Raw genomic sequence first — 20,603 nt, forward strand, 5'->3', positions numbered from 1 at the left:
TGACAGCATGCATAAATAAATAAGTTGGAAATTAAGGCTTAATTAGGAGAAGAATAAAACAAGTCTTAAGTCTTTAGGACAAATACTTTTGAGAAGCTTAAGTTCTCAGATCCTTTGTTGTACACAACACTAAAATTATTTATATTTATAGCATGATAGATTTTTTAAAATCCAGCTAATTTACTGACTGAGATCAACAATTATTTTTCAACCTGAGTTCTTGTCCAGGTCAGAAGAGAACCACTTGAAGTTCTAGGCTAGGGAAAGAGATTTGGGCTGCTCATGAATCTTTGCTGCCCCTAAAGAGTGAACATAGGATATGGATATTAGGAAAAATAGGATGTTTTTCCCTGGAAAAGGCTTTGAACAGTGCACTCCTAAGCCTTACGTACCTGGGATAAGAGAAAAAGCCAGTACAGGGCTCTGATCTGAGTTACACAACCTTGGTTGCAAAAGAAGAAAGCTAGAAGCAGGAAGGACAGTGGAAGACTCATGGTGCAACCATGAGCCAGAAAACACCATATAAGAGTCAAAATTCAATTGGTTGAAGAACTGAATTGAGAAATTGAATATGAATATGAAGATAAAATAATGCAAGTTTATTTAGATTAGTGGAAAAAGGCATTTATTTATCCTAGAATCCTATTAAGTTCAAGGTCTTTCTATTTAGGTAAAAAATATAATTACACCTATTATCCATCAACTTCAAAGGTTTTTTGCAGTTAGATGGGAAACCTATGTGTATGTCTTATGAACCAAAGACAAGCAAATCAATTTGGACGGGAGTTGCTGCTGAGAAAAACATAGTGCATCAGTTATCAATATTGGGGGAGCAGAATACTTTGCAGTGCTCCTGGTTATCAATCCCAGGGGAGAACTACAAACATTTTTGTCTTTGTATTTTGGTATCAAAGTTGTCAAGGAAAACCTAACACAGTCAAGCGCTGGATGGAACGACACTTTACAGCTCTAATAGCGTGTGCTGGTCCCTATAGATATCGAGTCTCCCTGGCAGCAGATGGAGGACGACTGGCCTATGACTACCCCTGTTGCTACTGTAGAAGGACCTGGAACCCACTCTCATGGAGTTTGAAATACTAAAAGATGGAGGTGTGTCTGAGGACCACTGACGTACACATTTAAGCAAGACAAAGGAACACTTATTTAGCTTAAAACAGGGAAAGTATTTCCATACAAGGCTGTAAGACTGACTGCGTGGGCTCTTTATTTCTCAGTAAGAAAGTATTCCAGACCCAAGGCCCATTCTTATGTGGCTGAGTGAGGGCTGACAGATCATAGGTACAGGCTACCCTTTCCAATAGTTGCTGACTCCTATGAGTAGCCAGAGAATTAGGTAACTTGACCCTTTATTAAAGTTTTGAGGCCTGTGATATAGAGCTTATGAAAAAGACTGGTATGGCAGTTGAGGTGGTGAGAGTTGCTCTGGATGTCCGCAGCTTCACGTCACATTTCCTACCAAGATCACAGTTGAAAGGAACTCAGTGAACCTGGATGGTATTTTCTCTTCCTTCATGGGTGTGCAAGTTTCACACTCAAGAATAGATGTGCACCCTCAATAATTTTAGTTAACTGGATGTCATCTTCCTTAGTGAGTACATATCTTTTAATTCTAGGAAGATTTAGAGTTGAACATAAAATGTTTACAAGAACAGAAATCATAGTACTAATATTTTTGTGTTAAGAAATCTGTGAACATTTGGTACTGTAAACACATGTTATTTCAGATAATTTAGTCTATTAATGTGACAATCTTATGATTTCAGCTTAGAATACGCAACTAAAAATTGAGAAATAAGATTGCAGTTTTGTGATCTGAAATCTTACATCCACATCTTATGTTCATGTGTGATATTAGAAAGTGTAAGAAAACTTAAGGCCATCATATTGATACATTTAACTTACTAGATTTTAAGAATTATCTCCTTCTCAGAAAAATTTTATTTGTTAAACCAGACAAATGAAGTACTTAAAAACATGATATATAATATGTAAAAATTTACAAATGTCATTTACAACATTTAATTAACTAATCAGGGACAATCATTTTTCAAAGGACTCTTAGAAGTACTTTTGTAAAACTTGTTCTACTTATAAATATAATCCTACTAATAAATGCCTAACAATTTTGATTAAAAGCTTTCATAAGTCAAACAACTAAAAATAACAAAATATATACCCTTAATAGTCTTTTCTCCAGTCAAATCATTAAAAAACTTATATCCCCAGGAAAGAAAATTTCATGGGTGAGACCTAAGTACATTTTGATATTTTGATATTCTTTCTCTCTTTCACTTTTTGCTTCTCTCCCTCAGTCCCTCTTTCTTTTTCTTCTTCCTCTCTTCTTCCTCATGCAATCTATATTATATCCTTACTGATCAAACATATATGTATTTTTTAAAATGAAAACGTTATTATTTGTGTTCTTTATGTAGTTCCAGGCTGTGTGCATGTACGTGGGAAGAGTAAATTAATCTTTAAAGCACAAAGTCTTGAACTTAAAGGTTCAAAGTCAGTGTGCTACTTTTTGCATGGCGTAAAGGAGATTTTGTACATTTCCTGTATGCGCATACCAAAAATCATCCCTTATCAATGCGAAATGAATACCTTAATAAAGAGAATTAAACTTAGCCTATAGAATGATACTGACATGCAGACACAAGGAATTGTGGTTTGGGGGTTTTGATGGATAACACCTGTGTGCAGGAAGGAACTGAGGCTCTTTATATGCTCGCATTGCACTCTTTCCTCCAAGGCCTCCATTGATCACTTTCTTATTACATATGGAAGATGCTTAAAATGCTGCAGCAGTTGTGTATGTAAAGTTTACTAATCATTGTGTTTCTTCAGGTTAAGTGATGGCAGATGACATTAATTTAGTATATTCTTACACCATCCTGCTGGTCTCAAAAAATGTAATGAATGGTTGTTTAGCAACAATCCATTTTGTTAAGCCTTCTGCAGCCTGCAGATTTTTTGTGCATATTCCATTACCCCAGCATGATTTCTCCTCAACCCTTCCTTTATTCCTTGATGGTAAATGATTACATAAAAATAATTATCCTGGAAAGAAGAAAGGTAGGTTTGGAAATAATTTATTGAAGTCTTACTTCCTTGTCATAAAACTTCAAAGCATTTGCCTGTCACTAGTACAAGACAAAAGCTTCATTAACTTTGCACCGTAAAATATGGATACAAGTCATGAATATAATTCTCCTTATCTAAAAACAACAAAATATATTCACCCTGGGACTTCCCTGGTGGCACAGTGGTTAAGAATCCACCTGCCAATGCAAGGGATACAGGTTCAATTCCTGGTCTGGGAAGATCCAACATGCAGCGGAGCACTAAGCCCGTGAGCCACAACTACTGAGCCCACGTGCCACAGCTACTGAAGCCCACGTGCCTAGAGCCCGTGCTCCGGAACAAGAGGAGCCACCTCAATGAGAAGTACGTGCACCGCAAAGAAGAGTAGCCCCCGCTTGTTGCAACTAGAGAAAGCCCACGCACAGCAACGAAGACCCACGCAGCCAAAAATAAATAAATAAATAAATTTATTTAAAAAAAAAAAAAAATATATATATTCACCCTACTTTCCATAGAATTTGTAGTCTGAGAAAAGACTAGCTGTTTGCTTCTAAAGGCATGGGAGGAAGGAACAACTATGACATTCTTGCTGCTTTTTCTCAAAAAAGACAGCCGCTTAAGGAGCTGATTGGTTTAGTATAATGTGAAATTAATTGTGCTTTCCTTCTCTTGACTAGTGGGTAATTTATCTGCTGGCTGTATAGGAGCTTGGATGTTTTTAAAATAAATTCTCCTGATGATGAATTATTTTTCAACTCTCAATCTCTCCTATTTCTGCAAAACAACAAAGAAGAGCCATTCAAATGGGCTTAGTTTATATTGAACCAAGCAATTTACTTCTACTTGACAAAGATGAAAAGGATAGTATTAATCTACAGGGAAAGCACATTTAATTTTAAACCTCATGCAGTAATATATTTGAAATAAAATAAGTACAGAAATATATTGAATAAATACACCTTATTTAGAGTTTTACCAAAAAAAAGCATAATACTTTTAAAGAAATATTCTTTCTTTCATGTCAGAAATGCTTCTGGTTATCTTTTTTCTATTTGAGATTTATAACTAATAAATAGATATAGTAATCTATATTTCTAAATAGCATCTACAGAGCAAAAAAAGTAAATGAAAATATGTGGGTAATGCAAGCTATATAACATTTTATGGAAAAGCAAGTCTCATGAATGAGAATAATCTATATTTGTTGTCACCACTAATTATGTTTATTGAGTAATTATTCAGCCATTTACTTTTTATAGACAATGTGAATATATTTGGTTTTTACAAATCCCTTATTACAAATGAGATCCAATTCAATTCAATTCAAATTTCTAAATAACATAAATAGATTCCCAGGAGCGACTGTTCATTATAAATTAAAACTTACCTTCTATTAATAAGCTCTTGGGGCCAAAATTGCATTATACTGTAAGGCGAAATAATCACATCAGAAAATCCATAATGGAATGAAAACCAAGAGGGAAGTAACTCACTGGAATGGTACAAATGAAGGCAGCTGCTCTACTATTTGATTCTTGGAGGCTGATAGTCTCCAATCCTGGTGATAGGGGTAGAGTAGGATAACTAAATAGTCAGTTTAGAAACCCCACTAGGGGATTCAAGATAGAAAGGGAATTTTAAGGGAGTCTGGGAGACTGTTATAAGCTAATGACCACTCAAGGAAAGAATCCAGTAACCTAGCAACAATCTACACTACCTTGAAGGAAGACCAGGTACATCCAAGCACCGGACACACTCAAGCCACAAACCCTGATAGTTAAAACACAAGACAATAGATATGGAGTCTTAATCTTGTTACATGAAGTCAGACAGTTAATAGTTCTTGAAGAGTAGCACTTCTGCATGTAGTCAAGACAGAAATATAGGTGAAAGGGGACATTATACCAAAACCTGAGATGAATTACCATATTTTATTAATAGTATATGTTACCATCCTTTTGCTAATAATATACATATGATTTAAATAGTGCCACGATAGTCCCAGTTAAACCAAATAGGGTCAAAGGAGGAACTAATGATGTAAGCATAGACGTCTGCCTAAGAATGTGGAAGAAGGTGATCTTCTCCCCCTCCCCACTTTTGTTTATGAAAATAAAGTCCTCTCAGTCCTTGAGGCAGAGCCTCTACCACCTGCCCACTTGTATTTCTCACAAGCATCTTATGTTAATAAGTTCACTCTTTGCCTGCAACTTTGCTTCTCACTGAATTCTTTCTGCACCGACACAAAATAACCTGAGCTTCAGTAAATCCTGACACCAGATGAGCAGTTTCAATGAAAAGACAGTGGGTTTGAGTCCCCTCCTAAGTCAGGGATCATGGGTTCAAGTCCCAGTCTGAGTTTTGGCTGGTTCGAGTCCCACCTGAGAAGAACTGCAGTTTTACTAGGGTGATGACCATTTAGGGAAGCAGGGTGCGGAAAACAGAGGAGAAAACAAAAGTGTAGTAACCAGCCAGAAATTTGGAAATAAGATGATCAAATTGTCTTCTGAGACTATAACTTGAAGATCAAAACTGAAGTGATCAGGGCAGAGAATATGCAATGTCATTTAAGACAGGCTGAAGATTTTAGGGTCTTTGAGACTTGATTAGAACATAACTGAAGATTATTAAATCAGCCAAAAGAAAAAAATATGTTGATCTGAGAGAGACTTGTTTGGCACTGCAAGCACAGAAAAACAGGAAAGTCTCAGAGGACAGTTTGGCTGTGCCATTCAGGGGCTGTCCACAGGAGAAGGTGGCCAGACCCTGGAAATGTACTTGGCCCATAATGACAAGTATATTCCTATTACAGACACGGACACATCAGACAGACTAAGAACATTCGATCAACACTCTGTTCTAAATCCATGTTTTCCAAGTAGAACTTCTGATTACAATTCTGAGCAGCTTACTTTACTGGAAGAGAATGCTCAGGCCAGAGAACATTGGGCTAGCCTCTCTTTCAGTTAGTCTCCCTATAAATGCATAAACGGATCTTCTGGGTTGATTGGCCAGCCTATTCCAGATTGGTTAACATTTGTCTGAGGTACTGTTCCTGTCCCAGCCTGCTGACAAAGAAGTTCTGGGAGCCTGGGAGGCTAGCCCCAGGCTATGGACTGTGGAGGATGGTAATGAGACCTTGGGGAGCTGCTTTGCCAGCTGATCTCTCCTGGTTTTACCAATGCTTGCCATGTGCATTTCAAGGTCAGGCAATATTGATAAAGCTACATGACAAGGAATAGAGGACTTCAACAAATATGAGCAATAAGGAATAATTCAAAAAGACACATGCACCCCAATGTTCATTGCAGCACTATTTACAATAACCAGGTCATGGAAGCAACCTAAGTTCCCACTGACAGACGAATGTATAAAGAAGATGTGGTACATATATACAATGGAATGTTAACCATAAAACAGAAAGGAATCGGGTCATTTGTAGAGATGTGGATGGACCTAGAGACTGTCATACAGAGTGAAGTAAGTCACAAAGAGAAAAACAAATGTCGTATATTAACGCATATATGTGGAATCTAGAAAAATGGTACAGATGAACCGGTTTACAAGGCAGAAATAGAGACACAGATGTAGAGAACAAACATATGGACACCAAGGGGGAAAGGGGGTGTGGGATGAATTGGGAGATTGGGATTGACATATATACACTAATATGTATAAAATAGATAATTAATAAGAACCTGCTTTATAGCACAGGGAACTCCACTGTACAGTAGGAACTAATACAACATTGTAAAACAACTATACCTCAGTTAAAAAAAAAAATTCTCTCTTCCTGCTATAGGTGAAGATACTAAGGCACAGACAAGCTGAGTAACATGTTCAGGTAGTTGGTCGAAGCCTTGACTAGTTCTGGGATCCTGACTGCTATCAAGAATTCTTTTCATTCTCAGACTTTAGTGGGTCTCAGAATTACTGAGTGGATTTGTTAAACTCAGATTGCTGAATTTCTGTTTTTCTAGTCTTGCGGGCTGAATGTTGTGTCTTCTCCAAATTTGTATGTTGAAATTCTAATGCCCAATGTGATCATATTAGGAGGTAGGGCTTTGGGGAAATTATTTGATCGTGAGATAGAATCCTCAAAAATTGGATTAGTGTCCTTAGAAAAGAGGAAGCTTTTCCTCCCAGAGCTTCATCACCCCTTCTGCAATGTGAGGACACAGTGAAAAGACATCAGTCTATGAACTAAGAAGTGGGCTCTCACCAGACACCAAACCTGTTGATGCTGTGATCTTGGACTTCCCAGCCTCCAGAACTGTGAGAAATAAATGTTTGTTGTTGATAAGCCACCCAGTCTGTGGTCTATTGTTATAGTAGCCTGAATGGTCTAAGACAACTAGGTCTGAAATGAGGCCCAAGAAATTGCATTTCTTTTAAGGCTGTGAGTGATGCTAATCTGGGCATCCTGCTCTTTGAGAACCACTTTGTTTCACTGTTGAGAGGCATTCCTTGTGGGCCGCTCACATTCCTACATGTCTTGCTGAGTGTGCTAACATCACAAAACTGACTATTCTTTCTCAAAGCCCACTTCTCAGGATTATTTATTTGGCTGGCAATCCTGAGAACTGAGGACTGTACTCAGGAATGTATCACATAGTTCTGCAATAAATCTTGTTTCCCTCTGGACAAAGAACAGGTTTGATTACTGCTTGTTAGGAAATTGGATCTCCTAAACTCAGGGTCTCTCTCCTGCGGTGCATGCAAACTCTACCTGGCCTTCCATCTCTGACGTGGGTCTTGGGTCAAAGAAATCAGTGCAGCTATCCTGATACTTGTACTCTCTTGAGGTGAGTAGCTGAGTCTTTTTTTTCAGGAGTCTCCTGTCTTTTATCAGCATCCGTGGAACTAGGGATGTTTAATTTACTAGCTTATATAGTTATTTTGGTGGGAGTTCTCTGGCTTCAGTTGTCCTAAATACCATCAAACTTATTTAAGTTGGGTGCAACTTATGACCCAATCTGTAGTGCACATTAACTATAGTGATTTTTGGCAAGTTATGACTCCACTGGCCAACTGTCTTCTGGACGTGCTACCTGGTCACTCTTACTGCTTCTTTCCTTTCTCCATCCCATTTTCTCTCTCCTTACTTATTTTTCCCTCTGATTCCTAACAGTTCAGTTTTATAATCCACACCCATTATTCTGCCCATTATTCCCATGTCTTTATCTTATTTTCCATCTGTGTCTCATGACCAAGAGACAAAACCCTAGCTATTTATACTATATTGGATCACAAATATCCAAATCATTAGGCTTTGTTATTCCATAACCAAATGGAAAGATGTAAAGACTGGGAAAATCAGTCATTTTCTATAGCATCTTTGGATTTACTACATAAATAATGTTCAGATGTTTGATGTCCTCTCATAAAATGAAGGAAAATACAAAACAATATTATAAAACCATCATAAAAGTAAAAGGAAAAAGAAAACAAAATTAATGTTAATTTAACTTTATTTACCAAATTCAAATAAATTGTGTTCCTACAAATATTATAAAGTGACTGCTAAACTTTTGACATTCACGTTTTAGTTTATGACATTGATGATACCAGATACAATATAAAGAGTTTTCGATATTGAACTGAAAATAGCGTGGTAATGTAAAATTACAATTAGAAATGCCATATTCTTTATGGATATTTGGTTTGGGACATGGCTTACTATATGTGATTAAAAAATTATTTTCAGAGTTAATTACATCATTTTTGTATCTAATTACTAATATCGCTAACAAATACATTAGTGCAGTAATAGTCTTTACATCTAAACACACAGATCATTTGTGTTTCTGGAGTACATTTCATTTAACTGAAATCACACATAATATTCAAATAAGAGGAGAATAGTATCTTCTCTTTTGGATTCATCATAGGAACAATTTGTTTAGTGTGGTAAAGAACAACAATGTCAGAAGGCATACATTGTCCTCTCTATTGTCATTCCAGAAGCATTAGCAAATCAGAGCAACAGAGGAGTTAAGCAGGTTACCTAGGATTATAGAATGATCTTGTCTAACCTCCCAACCAAAGCAGCAGGGCTTTCCATTGCTGGTGGGTACATAGCTTTGTCCTGACTAGCTTAGGGGGATACAGAACTCTTTACCTCAAAAGGAATCTTGCTCCATTTGTAGATAATAGTGGTTAGAAGAGAATTTGCTTCGTTGAGTCTAAATCTGCTAATTGGCTGAACAATATATTGAGACATAACCTAGAGTGTGGTAACAAATCAGACAGTCAGACAGAATTTGAGAGGTATAGAAGTACCAGGAGATTCCCGTCTATGGGACATGGATTCAGGTCATTTCTCCAAAGATAGTAAGAGAGAGGAAGGCAGAGACCAACTCCAGGGGGAGGTGAACTGGTATTAGACAGAACATTAGAGCAGGAATCTGAAGAATAAGATTTTCTTGTTTTGATTCACTTATTCATTTATATTTTGGGACCCCATTTGTTCCCAGGAATAAGGAAGGATACAGTTGTTAGAATAAACCTAGAGAAACTAATAAGTTTACAGTAAGAGAGACAACAAGAATGTCTTACAGTCTGAAGCATCTTAATTACTTAGCTAAGACTCCCTTAATTTGCCCCAAGTAGAGATTGGGTTTGGACTATTCTTAGAATCTGGGACTGGGTTAACACTGTGGGTATGGGCCACAAGCATCAATAATAACTTTTATTTGTATACTGTGTGAAAGTTTATAAAATACTTTATATATATATTCCCATTTGATTTTTATGAGAAACCATTGAGGTAGGTTGTTGGGCAAGAATCATCCTCATATCACTCACAAATCCTTGGATCAGACAGTGATTGTCTTGACTAAATCAAACCCAGGCTGCTTTATTTAAGACCAGTGTTTTCTCTAATATTCTGTTCTGCCCAGTTGTAAGAAGGACAGTAAGCAGGCAGACTGGGCACATCATTAATTTTAGCATAGGTGATCTCAACTGGGATGTGAAAATACATTGGTGCGCCTATGATGAGTGGGACAAAAGAGATGGAATTACTGGGAAAGTACTAGGATTTGCATATAACCTCCCACCTGCTTTTCTCTGGATTTTTTTTTTAAAGTTCTGTCTTGAATTAATTCAAAATCATTTAAATTAAAAACTTGCTTTAGGTACCTGTCTAAAGGAGAGCACCGAATCCTAACCACTAGACCACCAGGGAACTTAGGCCTCTGTCTAAAGGAGACATTTTATGTTGTAAAAATACATTTGATTAAGAAAAAAGAACATTTAACTTCAGAGTAAAATTATCTAATGTGGGTTACAAGTTTTATTATTTAAAAAGTCTGTGTAAAAATTTAATTAATTTACTACTGAAAAATAATTGCTAAATTATATGATTTACCAGAGCTTGAATGTTCTGTTATACAAAGTATTAAAACATTTCTTTTAATTTTTCCCAGACTGTTCCCTGATACTTTCTGAAGTTAATTATAATTGTGTTTTGAGTGTTTTGGGCTCACTGACAATCATATTTGAGTAGCTGAATTGATAAATTACAGTAATTTTATTTGGCACATAACTTGTATTTGATTATACATCGATTTCTGATTTCTCATGCTAATTATACAGTATCTAACAACCATTAGCTACTCCCAGGGCTGGTAAAGATAATGATAATTTCAAGATAATACTCCAAATTGTTTAAGTTAATTCCAGTGCTAGAAGCCAAATGCTGATTAATGCTGAGATTATTATGAACTTTGAAATTTTACACATTTTACTGCTTTCTACAGTTCTTTGGGTAATTAGTTTTGGCACCACAAGAAGAAATATTTTAAATTACTTTATATATAATTGAAATTGTGATTTAGAATTGATTGGTTTAGAGGCTGAATTTTAAAAGCCACTAGAAATTGTATAGTTAATTCATGACTATTCAGAATAGCTGGCGGAAGGTTTTCATGGTTATTTAACAATTCTCATTTAATTTAATTAAATTTACTGTATACACCTGTCAAAGAATTAGAAAAAAAATAGCTTCAATTTCAAAATTGAGCAAAATTAATCTGAGAGAGCAAGTGAAATAGTGAAGTGAAAGAAATAATTATGCTATTATTGTATTAATAAAACCTTGTTTTTATCAGTATATTTGAGAAATACAGTTAATTTAAAAATCTTAAGCTTTGGAATATTATCAAAATACTCTTAGCACTCAAATTATGCTGGATGTAATAAAATCCTGAATGACTCAGAGAGATTTCAGAGTCATAGTGCCTTGGATTATTATGACTGTAAAAAAAAATCCCAGAATTGTAACATGTAGAAGGAATTGGAAATTGGACTTGGTCATATCCACTGCTAGTTACTTTTTGAAATAGGCTTAGGATACCAGCTCACTGACCTCTGTTTTCCTTTTTATATTATAAGAAAATGTAGAATTTAGAAATAGTATCAGTTATATGATCGTTCTGATATGGATAAAGATAAATAAGAGCTGGGAGCATTTTAATTCAATAAATTGATGAAATAATTTAACATAAGCTGAGTTCTCTCCTAGAAAATTTCTGTGAACAAATCTTTCCCCAAATCAGAAAACAAACATTTATTTGAAAAGATTTTTCCTTTATAATTAGATTCCTCTAGGAAGTAACATTTTATGGACCTGAACAGAATGCTGTATCATCACCTGTTCATCGGATTTGACTTTGCAAGTCCACAGAAGGCTCATGATTGATCACTAAACTGTGTCGTGTGCTAAAGAGAAAGGGCACTGTGTCTGCCTGGCTTTTTGCTGTTATCACCTACCCCTGGAGTTTTTTGCTGCATAAGCACTATGTGGTATTACTTGGACCATAAATATAATATCTCCTACGTTTGCAATGTACATCTGAAATGATAAATGAGTTCTGAAGCATTTTACAAATACTCATCTTAATGAAGAGAAGTCTGAGGCACAAGGAAAGATAATCACCTGCCCAGGGTCTAATTGGAAGTGGTAAAAAAAAATCCAGTCCAGAATCGCATTAAGTTGCCCTTACTTGAAGGCCAAATTAAAATAAATACTTGATTTGAAATAACCATCACAGAATAGATGCCCCATGTCTGAATGTAGGCAATGACATGCTCTCCACAAAAACCTTCCTCTAAAAAATGTGCGTCCTTGGTGGGAGGTGCTGGGGAAATAATGGTGCAGGTGAAGTTTTAGACAGAATGTCCCCAAGGATTTTGTTGGTTTGTTCGGGCCTCAGGAGCTACATTTTGTCTAATGGAGTTTTGGTAGATGAGTGCTGGGAAGCTGATAGGGAAGGCACTTATGACACGATTTTGCAGATTCTCTATTTTGCTGCTAAAAATATAGGCAAATAAAAGAGCACAGGAGACTGGCTTCTGAGTCACAAAGAATAATTACAAATATTTACTTGTTTATCTGCACATAGCCTTACTACGCTTTAAATAAATTTTATTTTAGGGGGTGATGGACAATATTATTTTGTAACTGGACTTCTATCTCATTTTTTTCTTCTTATACCACTGTCAATGCTTACATACCTATAAAGCAATAATAATAGCTAACAGTTATTGAATACTTTAGTGTAATCATCTCATTGGCTGAACCATTTGAACTACAAAAAGGAATAAACAATTTTACCAGAAGAAAATATACCATAAGAAAATACCATACCTCACATAGGGAAAAAATCAATTATATGAGTGAATTTTTTCAACCTAATTTACTTCCAGATATAGTTACTCGATTTATGTTTACAGAGATAGTTCAAAGAAAAATGTCCTTTGCTTGTAGCATCAGTATTTATGGAGATCAAATGTGGCCCCAAAGATTAGAAAATGAAATGTATCTTAAATTTTAAAACCATTTAAAATTCAGGGTAAAATTTGAGAATAACTGGTTTCACAGTTATTACTTTTCATATACATACTATGATATTTCAAACTCTTTCGATTCATATGAACGTTTTTCTTGTAGTAAAGGTTAAGAAAACTTTTTTTTAAAGAGATGATATTGAATATTTTTTACAGGAGCAAAAATCATTTATTTTTAGCACACAGATAAAATCCAGAAGAATGAGGTGCACTCAAGTTATTTTAATGGAGAAGCTATGCACATGATTAAAAAGACATATCAAATTGTATAAAATTTGACATACTTTTCTAATGTGAGCTAACAATTCATTTGCATACAAAATTTCTGCCAATTTCAAGTAGAAAACTGTGCAAGGCAGATGACTGCAGGAGGGTGATGGCCAATCAGAATGTCATTCAGTCATCATCGCATCAAGCGTGAAGTGCAGGGCAGCACAACTGAGCTCCACGTTTGCAGAGTGGTAAACAAACTGCTGAAGGTGCCCAAGACATTGTTAGGTGGGAAGATGCATGAAAAACATTGAATCATCAATTGTCCCTCTCAGTGTTCTTCCAGTTCTGATTGCATTAAAGAGAAAATTTCTGCTCATGCTTGTTCTGACATTTCTCTATTATAGTCTATGATATTTTTTAATGAGAGAGAGAGAGAGAAGAAGGAACACAAGATTTTTCAACATATGAAAAATAAACAAGCTAAATTAAAAAAAAAGTTTTGTCTTTTCATTATATTTATTTAAAATATATTTCTTACTTATGAAAAAGGATAACATGGTTTTTCATTTACTGGAATGGACTAAAGTTTAGTTTTAAAGATACATTTATTTTAAATTAAAAAAGATAAGACAATTTCATTTAAAAAATTAAGTTAAAATACTACCAATGGTTTATAGATATGGCAAAAATCATAAGAGTACAGCACAGATTAAAATCAATAAAATCTGTGAACAGTAATCCGTGAAATATCTAAGGTCACTGGAATCTTACAGACCATGGTTGAATCTTGATTCTGCCTTTATTATCATGATGACCTTTGGGAGGTTACTTAACGTCTTTAAAACTAGTTACTTATAAAATACCTACTCCCCAAAGTTATTTTAGGCAATAGATGAAATGATGTATATAAAAAACTCATTATTATTCCTGGAAGAAAGTGAAAATGGAAGAAGTATTGTTTCCTTTTACTCCTTTTATTTTTTGACATGGAATGAAATAAAAATCTGTGTGTGTGTGTGTGTGTGTGTGTATGTGTGTGTGTATGTGTATGCTATATTATATCACACTTTTTCAGCTTTCTACCTTTTTAAAGATAAGCTATTTTTCTACATTTTTGAGACAACTAAGCCCCAAAGATTTCACACCTTGTCCAATTCACACAGTTTGAAATGACAGCTATAGATGTTACTTCCAGTAGACCACAGGCTAGCAAAGTTTGCTTTTAGGAAATGTTACTGAACGTTATTAAAATGTATTCCTAAAAACGTGGCAAGATAGAAAATATCAAAAATGCATGAGATATCCAGAATACTTATCAGGTTCCAGTTGATTAGAATTCTTTTCAGACTTCAAAGGCCTGAACGTTCATTTTATCCCAGGCTACCCTGGAGCTTGTGATTTTTCTATATTCAGAGCCATCCTAGAGACAGTGAAGGTTTGTGAGGGAAGATTCTGAGGTAGAATAGGACTGATAGTGTGGGCTGGTTTGCACCTGTGAGAGTTTTATGCATGGGGAACAGCCAGACATAGCCCCCTACTGCTTTGGTGATGAAGACACACGGTGTGGGAGTGGGTGGTGGGGTGGGGGAGGGGGGAATGGGGGTGGGAGGGTGTGAACTGAAGATGACCCTTTGCAATTCAAATGCTGCCTGGATAAAAAATTCATACCATTGCAGGAAAATAGATTCAGGGATTAAGTTCCAGAATACAGGGCAAGGATTATAAAAGGTTGGCACTATTTAGACAATTAATTTCTTTTCCACTGGGATCCTATCTGTTGAACTATGAATAAAATTGAAACAAGCCATGTTTTTCCTTTCTTTCAATTTCTGATTTAATGAAAAGCTTTCATAACTTTTCCCATTTCTTCTGTCACAGATTATTAGATTCAGTGTAGCTTGAACAGGTATAACATTGGTTCCATCAGAAATACTGCTGTAATGACTTTCTTAGCTTGCTCAAGTACAAGTTTCTTGCATTGATATTTATTAAATGATCACAGTCATTTAACTACTTTTAAAATATTTATTCTGAGGTTTTGAAGTACATCACACTAAATGTTTTAAAAACTAGCAGTACAAAATCAGTACAGTCCTATGCATTTAACACTTGGTAATGGATCAATTATATTTGGAACATTAAAAAAATTCAAGAGAGGAGATTTAAGACGGTGGAAGAGTAAGATGTGGAGATCACCTTCCTTCCCACAAATACATCAGAAATACAAGTACATGTGGAACAACTCTTACAGAACACCTACTGAATACTGGAAGAAGACCTCAGACTTCCCAAAAGGCAAGAAACTCCCCACATACCTGGGTAGGGCAAACGAAAAAAGAAAAAACAGAGACAAAAGAATAGGGATGGAACCTACACCACTGGGAGGGACCTGTGAAGGAGGAAAGGTTTCCACACACTAGGAAGCCCCTTCGCGGGCGGAGACGGTGGGTGGCAGAGTGGGGGAGCTTCAGAGCCATGGAGGAGAACACAGCAACAGGGGTGCGGAGGGCAAAGCGGAGAGATTCCCACACAGAGAAATTCACCAGCCCAAGAGACTTGTCTGCTGGGGCTCAGGCTTCGGAGGTCAAATCCCAGTAAGAGGACTGGGGTTGGCTGCGTGAACACAGCCTGAAGGGGGCTAGTGCACCACAGCTAGCCAGGAGGGAGTCCGGGAAAAAGTCTGGAGCTGCCGAAGAGACAAGAGACATTTTCTTGCCTCTTTGTTTCCTGGTGTGCGAGGAAAGGGGATTAAGAGCGCTGCTTAAAGGAGCTCCAGAGACGGGCGGGCCACGGCTATCAGCGTGGACCACAGAGACGGGCATGAGACGCTAAGGTTGCTGCTACAGCCACCAAGAAGCCTGTGTGCAAGCACAGGTCACTCTCCACACCTCACCTCCCAGGAGCCTGTGCAGCCCGCCACTGCCAGGGTCCAGTGATACAGGGAAAACTTCCCCGGGAGAACACATGATACATCTCAGGCTGGTGCAACGTCACTCTGGCCTCTGCCATTGCAGGCTTGCCCGGCATTCCGTATCCCTCCCTCCCCCCAGCCTGAGTGGGCCAGAGCCCCCGAAGCAGCTGCTCCTTTAACCCTGTCCTGTCTGAAAGAAGAACAGACGCCCTCAGGTGACCTAAACACAGAGGCAGGGCCAAATCCAAAGCTGAACCCTAGGAGCTGTGCGAACAAAGAAAAGAAAGGGAAATTTCTCCCAGCAGCCTCAGTGGCAGCAGATTAAATCTCCACAGTCAACTTGATGTACCCTGCATCTGTGGAATACCTGAATAGACAAAGAATCATACCAAATTGAGGAGGTGGATTTGGGGAGCAACGATATATATATATTTTTCTTTTTCACTTTTTGTGCGTGTGTATGTGTATGCTTCTCTGTGTGATTTTGTCTGTATAGCTTTGCTTTTACCATTTGTCCTATGGTTCTGTCCGTCTGTATTTTTCTGTTTTTCTTTGTTTTTAGTATAGTTTTTAGTGCTTGCTATAATTGGTGGATTTGTTTTTGGTTTGATTGCTCTCTTCTTTCTTTCTTTTTTTTATTACTTTAAAAAGATTTTTAATAACTATTTTTTACTTTAATAATATTTTATTTTATTTTATTTTATCTTCTTCTTTCTTTCTTTTTTCTTCTCCCTTTTATTCTGAGTGGTGTGGATGACAGGCTCTTGGTGCTCCAGCCAGGTGTCAGGGCTGCACCTCTGAGGTGGGAGAGCCAAATTCAGGACATTGGTCCACAAGAGACCTCCCAGCTCCACATAATATCAAATAGCAAAAATATCCCAGAGATCTCCACCTCAATGCCAAGACCCAGCCCCACTCAACAACCAGCAGGCTACAGTGCTGGACACCCTATGCCAAACAACTAGCAAGACAGGAACACAACCACACCCATGAGCAGAAAGGCTGCCTAAATCATAATGAGACCACAGACACCCCAAAACACACCACCAGACGTGGTCTTGCTCACCAGAAAGACAAGATCCAGCCTCATCCACCAGAACACAGGCAGTAGTCCCCTGCACCAGGAAGCCTAAACAACCCACTGAAACAACCTTAGCCACCGGGGGCAGACAGCAAAAACAATGGGAACTACAAATCTGCAGCCTGCGAAAAGCAGACTCCAAAAACAGTAAGTTAAGCAAAATGAGAAGACAGAGAAACACATAGCAGATGAAGGAGCAAGGTAAAAACCCACCAGACCTAACAACTGAAGAGGAGATAGGCAGTTTACCTGAAAAAGAATTCAGAATAATGATAGTAAAGATATCCAAAATCTTGGAAATACAATGGAGAAAATACAAGAATCATTTAACAAGGACCTAGAAGAACTAAAGACCAAATAAACAGTGATGAACAACACAATAAATGAAATTAAAAATTCTCTAGAAGGGATCAATAGCAGAATAACTGAGGCAGAAAACGGGTAACTGACCTGGAAGATAAAATAGTGGAAATAACTACTGCAGAGCAGAATTAAAAAAAAAAAAAGAATGAAAAGAATTGAGGACATTCTCAGAGACCTCTGGGAAAACATTAAACACACCAATATTCGAATAATAGGGGTCCCAGAAGAAGAAGAGAAAAAGAAAGGGACTGAGAAAATATTTGAAGAGATTATAGTTGAAAACTTACCTAATATGGGAAAGGAAATAGTTAATCAAGTCCAGGAAACACAGAGAGTCCCATACAGGATAAATCCAAGGAGAAACAGGCTAAGACACATATTAATCAAACTATCAAAAATTAAATACAAAGAAAAAATATTAAAGCAGCAAGGGAAAAACAACAAATAACACACAAGGGAATCCCCATAAGGTTAACAACTTAGCTTTCAGCAGAAACTCTGCAAGCCAGAAGAGAGTGGCAGGACATATATAAAGTGATGAAGGGAAAAATCTACAACAAAGATCACTGTACCCAGCAAAGATCTCATTCAGATTTGATGGAGAAATTAAAAACTTTACAGACAAGCAAAAGCTAAGAGAATTCAGCACCACCAAACCAGCTTTACAACAAGAGCTAAAGGAACTTCTCTAGGCAGGAAACACAAGAGAAGGAAAAGACCTACAATAACAAACTAAGAAAAAGTAAGAAAATGGTAATAGGAACATACATATTGATAATTACCTTAAATGTAAATGGATTAAATGCTCCAACCCAAAGACATAGACTGGCTGAATGGATACAAAAACAAGACCTGTATATATGCTGTCTACAAGCGACCCATTTCAGACATAGGGACACTTAGAGACTGAAAGTGAGGGGATGGAAGAAGTTATTCCAGGGTTTCCCTGGTGGTGCAGTGGTTGAGAATCTGCCTGCTAATGCAGGGGACACAGGTTCAAGCCCTGGTCTGGGAAGATCCCACATGCCGCGGAGCAACTGGGCCCGTGAGCCACAAAACTACTGAGCCTGTGCGTCTGGAGCCTGTGGTCTGCAACAAGAGAGGCCGCAACAGTGAGAGGCCCGCGCATCGTGATGAAGAGTGGCCCCCACTCGCCGCAACTGGAGAAAGCCCTTGCACAGAAACGAAGACCCAACACAGCCAAAAATTAATTAATTAATTAATTAATTTTTAAAAAAATGCATTAAAACAGGATGCAGAGCTTTCCAGTTACTAAAAAAAAAAATAAAATAAAATAAACATTGCTACTTCAACTTTAAAAAAAAAAGTTTTTCCATGCAAATGGAAATCAAAAGAAAGCTGGAGTAGCAAGTCTCATGTCAGACAAAATAGACTTTAAAACAAGAGTATTACAAGAGACAAAGAAGGACAATACATAATGATCAAGGGATCAATCCAAGAAGAAGATATAAGAATTGTAAATATTTAGGCACCCAACATAAGAGTACCTCAATACATAAGGCAAGCACTAACATTCATAAGTGGAAATCGACAGTAACACAGTCATAGTAGGGGACTTTAACACCCTACTTTTATCAATGGATAGATCACCCAAAATGAAAATAAATAAGGAAACACAAGTTTTAAATGATAAATTAAACAAGATGGACTTAACTAATATTTATAGGACATTTCATCCTAAAACAACAGAATAAACTTTCTTCTCAAGTGCTCATGGAACATTCTCCAGGATACATCATATCTTAGGTCACAAATCAACCCTTGGTAAATGTAAGAAAATTGAAATTGTATCAAGTATCTTTTCTGATCACAACACTATGAGAGTAGATATCAATTACAGGAAAAATCTGTAAAAAATACAGACACATGGAGGCTAACAATATACTACTAATAACCAAGAGATCACTGAAGAAATCAAACAGGAAATCAAAAATACCTAGAAGCAAATAACAATGAAAACACGACGACCCAAAACCTATGGGAGGCAGCAAAAGCAGTTCTCAGAGGGAAGTTTATAGCAATACAATACTACCTTAAGAAACAAGAAACATCTCAAATAAAAAACCTAACCTTACACCTAAAACAATTAGAGAAAGGAGAACAACAACAACAAAAAAAACGCAAAGTTAGCTGACAGAAAGAAATCATAAAGGTTAGATCAAAAATAAATGAAAAAGAAATGAAGGAAACAATAGCAAAGATCAATAAAACTGCAAGCTGACTGACTCTTTAATAAGATAAACAAAATTGATAAACCATTAGCCAGACTCATCAACAAAAACAGGGAGAAATCTCAAATCAACAGAATTAGAAATGAAAAAGGAGAAGTAACAACTGACATTCCAGAAACACTAAGGATAATGAGAGATTACTACAAGCAACTTTACGCCAATAAAGTGGACAACCTGGAAGAAATGGACAAATTCTTAGAAATGCACAACCTTCCGAGACTGAAGCAGGAAGAAATAGCAAATATGAACAAATCAATCAAAAGCACTGAAATTGAAACTGTGGTTAAAAATCTTCCAACAAACAAAAGCCCAGGGCCAGATGGCTTCACAGGCGAATTCTATCAAACATTTAGAGACGAGTTAACACATATCCTTCTCAAACTCTTCCAAAATACAGCAGAGAGAGGAACACTCCCAAACTCATTCTACGAGGCCACCATCACCCTGATACCCAAACCAGACAAAGATGTCACAAAGAAAGGAAACTACAAGCCAATATCACTGATGAACATAGATGCAAAAATCCTCAACAAAATACTATCAAACAGAGTCCAACAACACATTAAAAGGATAATTCACCGTGATCAAGTGGGGTTTATCCCAGGAAGGCAAGGATTCTACAATATACACAAATCAATCAATATGATACACATTATTAACAAATTGGAGGAGAAAAACCATATGATCATCTCAATAGATGCAGAGAAAGCTTTCAACAAAATTCAACACCCATTTATGATAAAAAACCACCCAGAAAGTAGGCATAGAGCGAACTTACCTCAACATAATAAAGGCCATATATGACAAACCCACAGCCAACATCATC

The 20,603-nt window shown here is 36.8% G+C and overlaps 1 protein-coding gene across 2 annotated transcripts in view; it reads right to left on the minus strand.

Moving 5' to 3' along the window:
- The window catches only part of RALYL (RALY RNA binding protein like), an 877,709-nt gene that overhangs the window by 27,146 nt on the left and 829,960 nt on the right, over positions 1-20,603 (minus strand). The gene's annotated exons all lie outside the window — the stretch shown is intronic.

This window comes from Balaenoptera borealis (assembly GCF_965194805.1).
Source record: "Balaenoptera borealis genome assembly, chromosome: 17".
NCBI classification, from domain to species: Eukaryota; Metazoa; Chordata; class Mammalia; order Artiodactyla; family Balaenopteridae; genus Balaenoptera; species Balaenoptera borealis.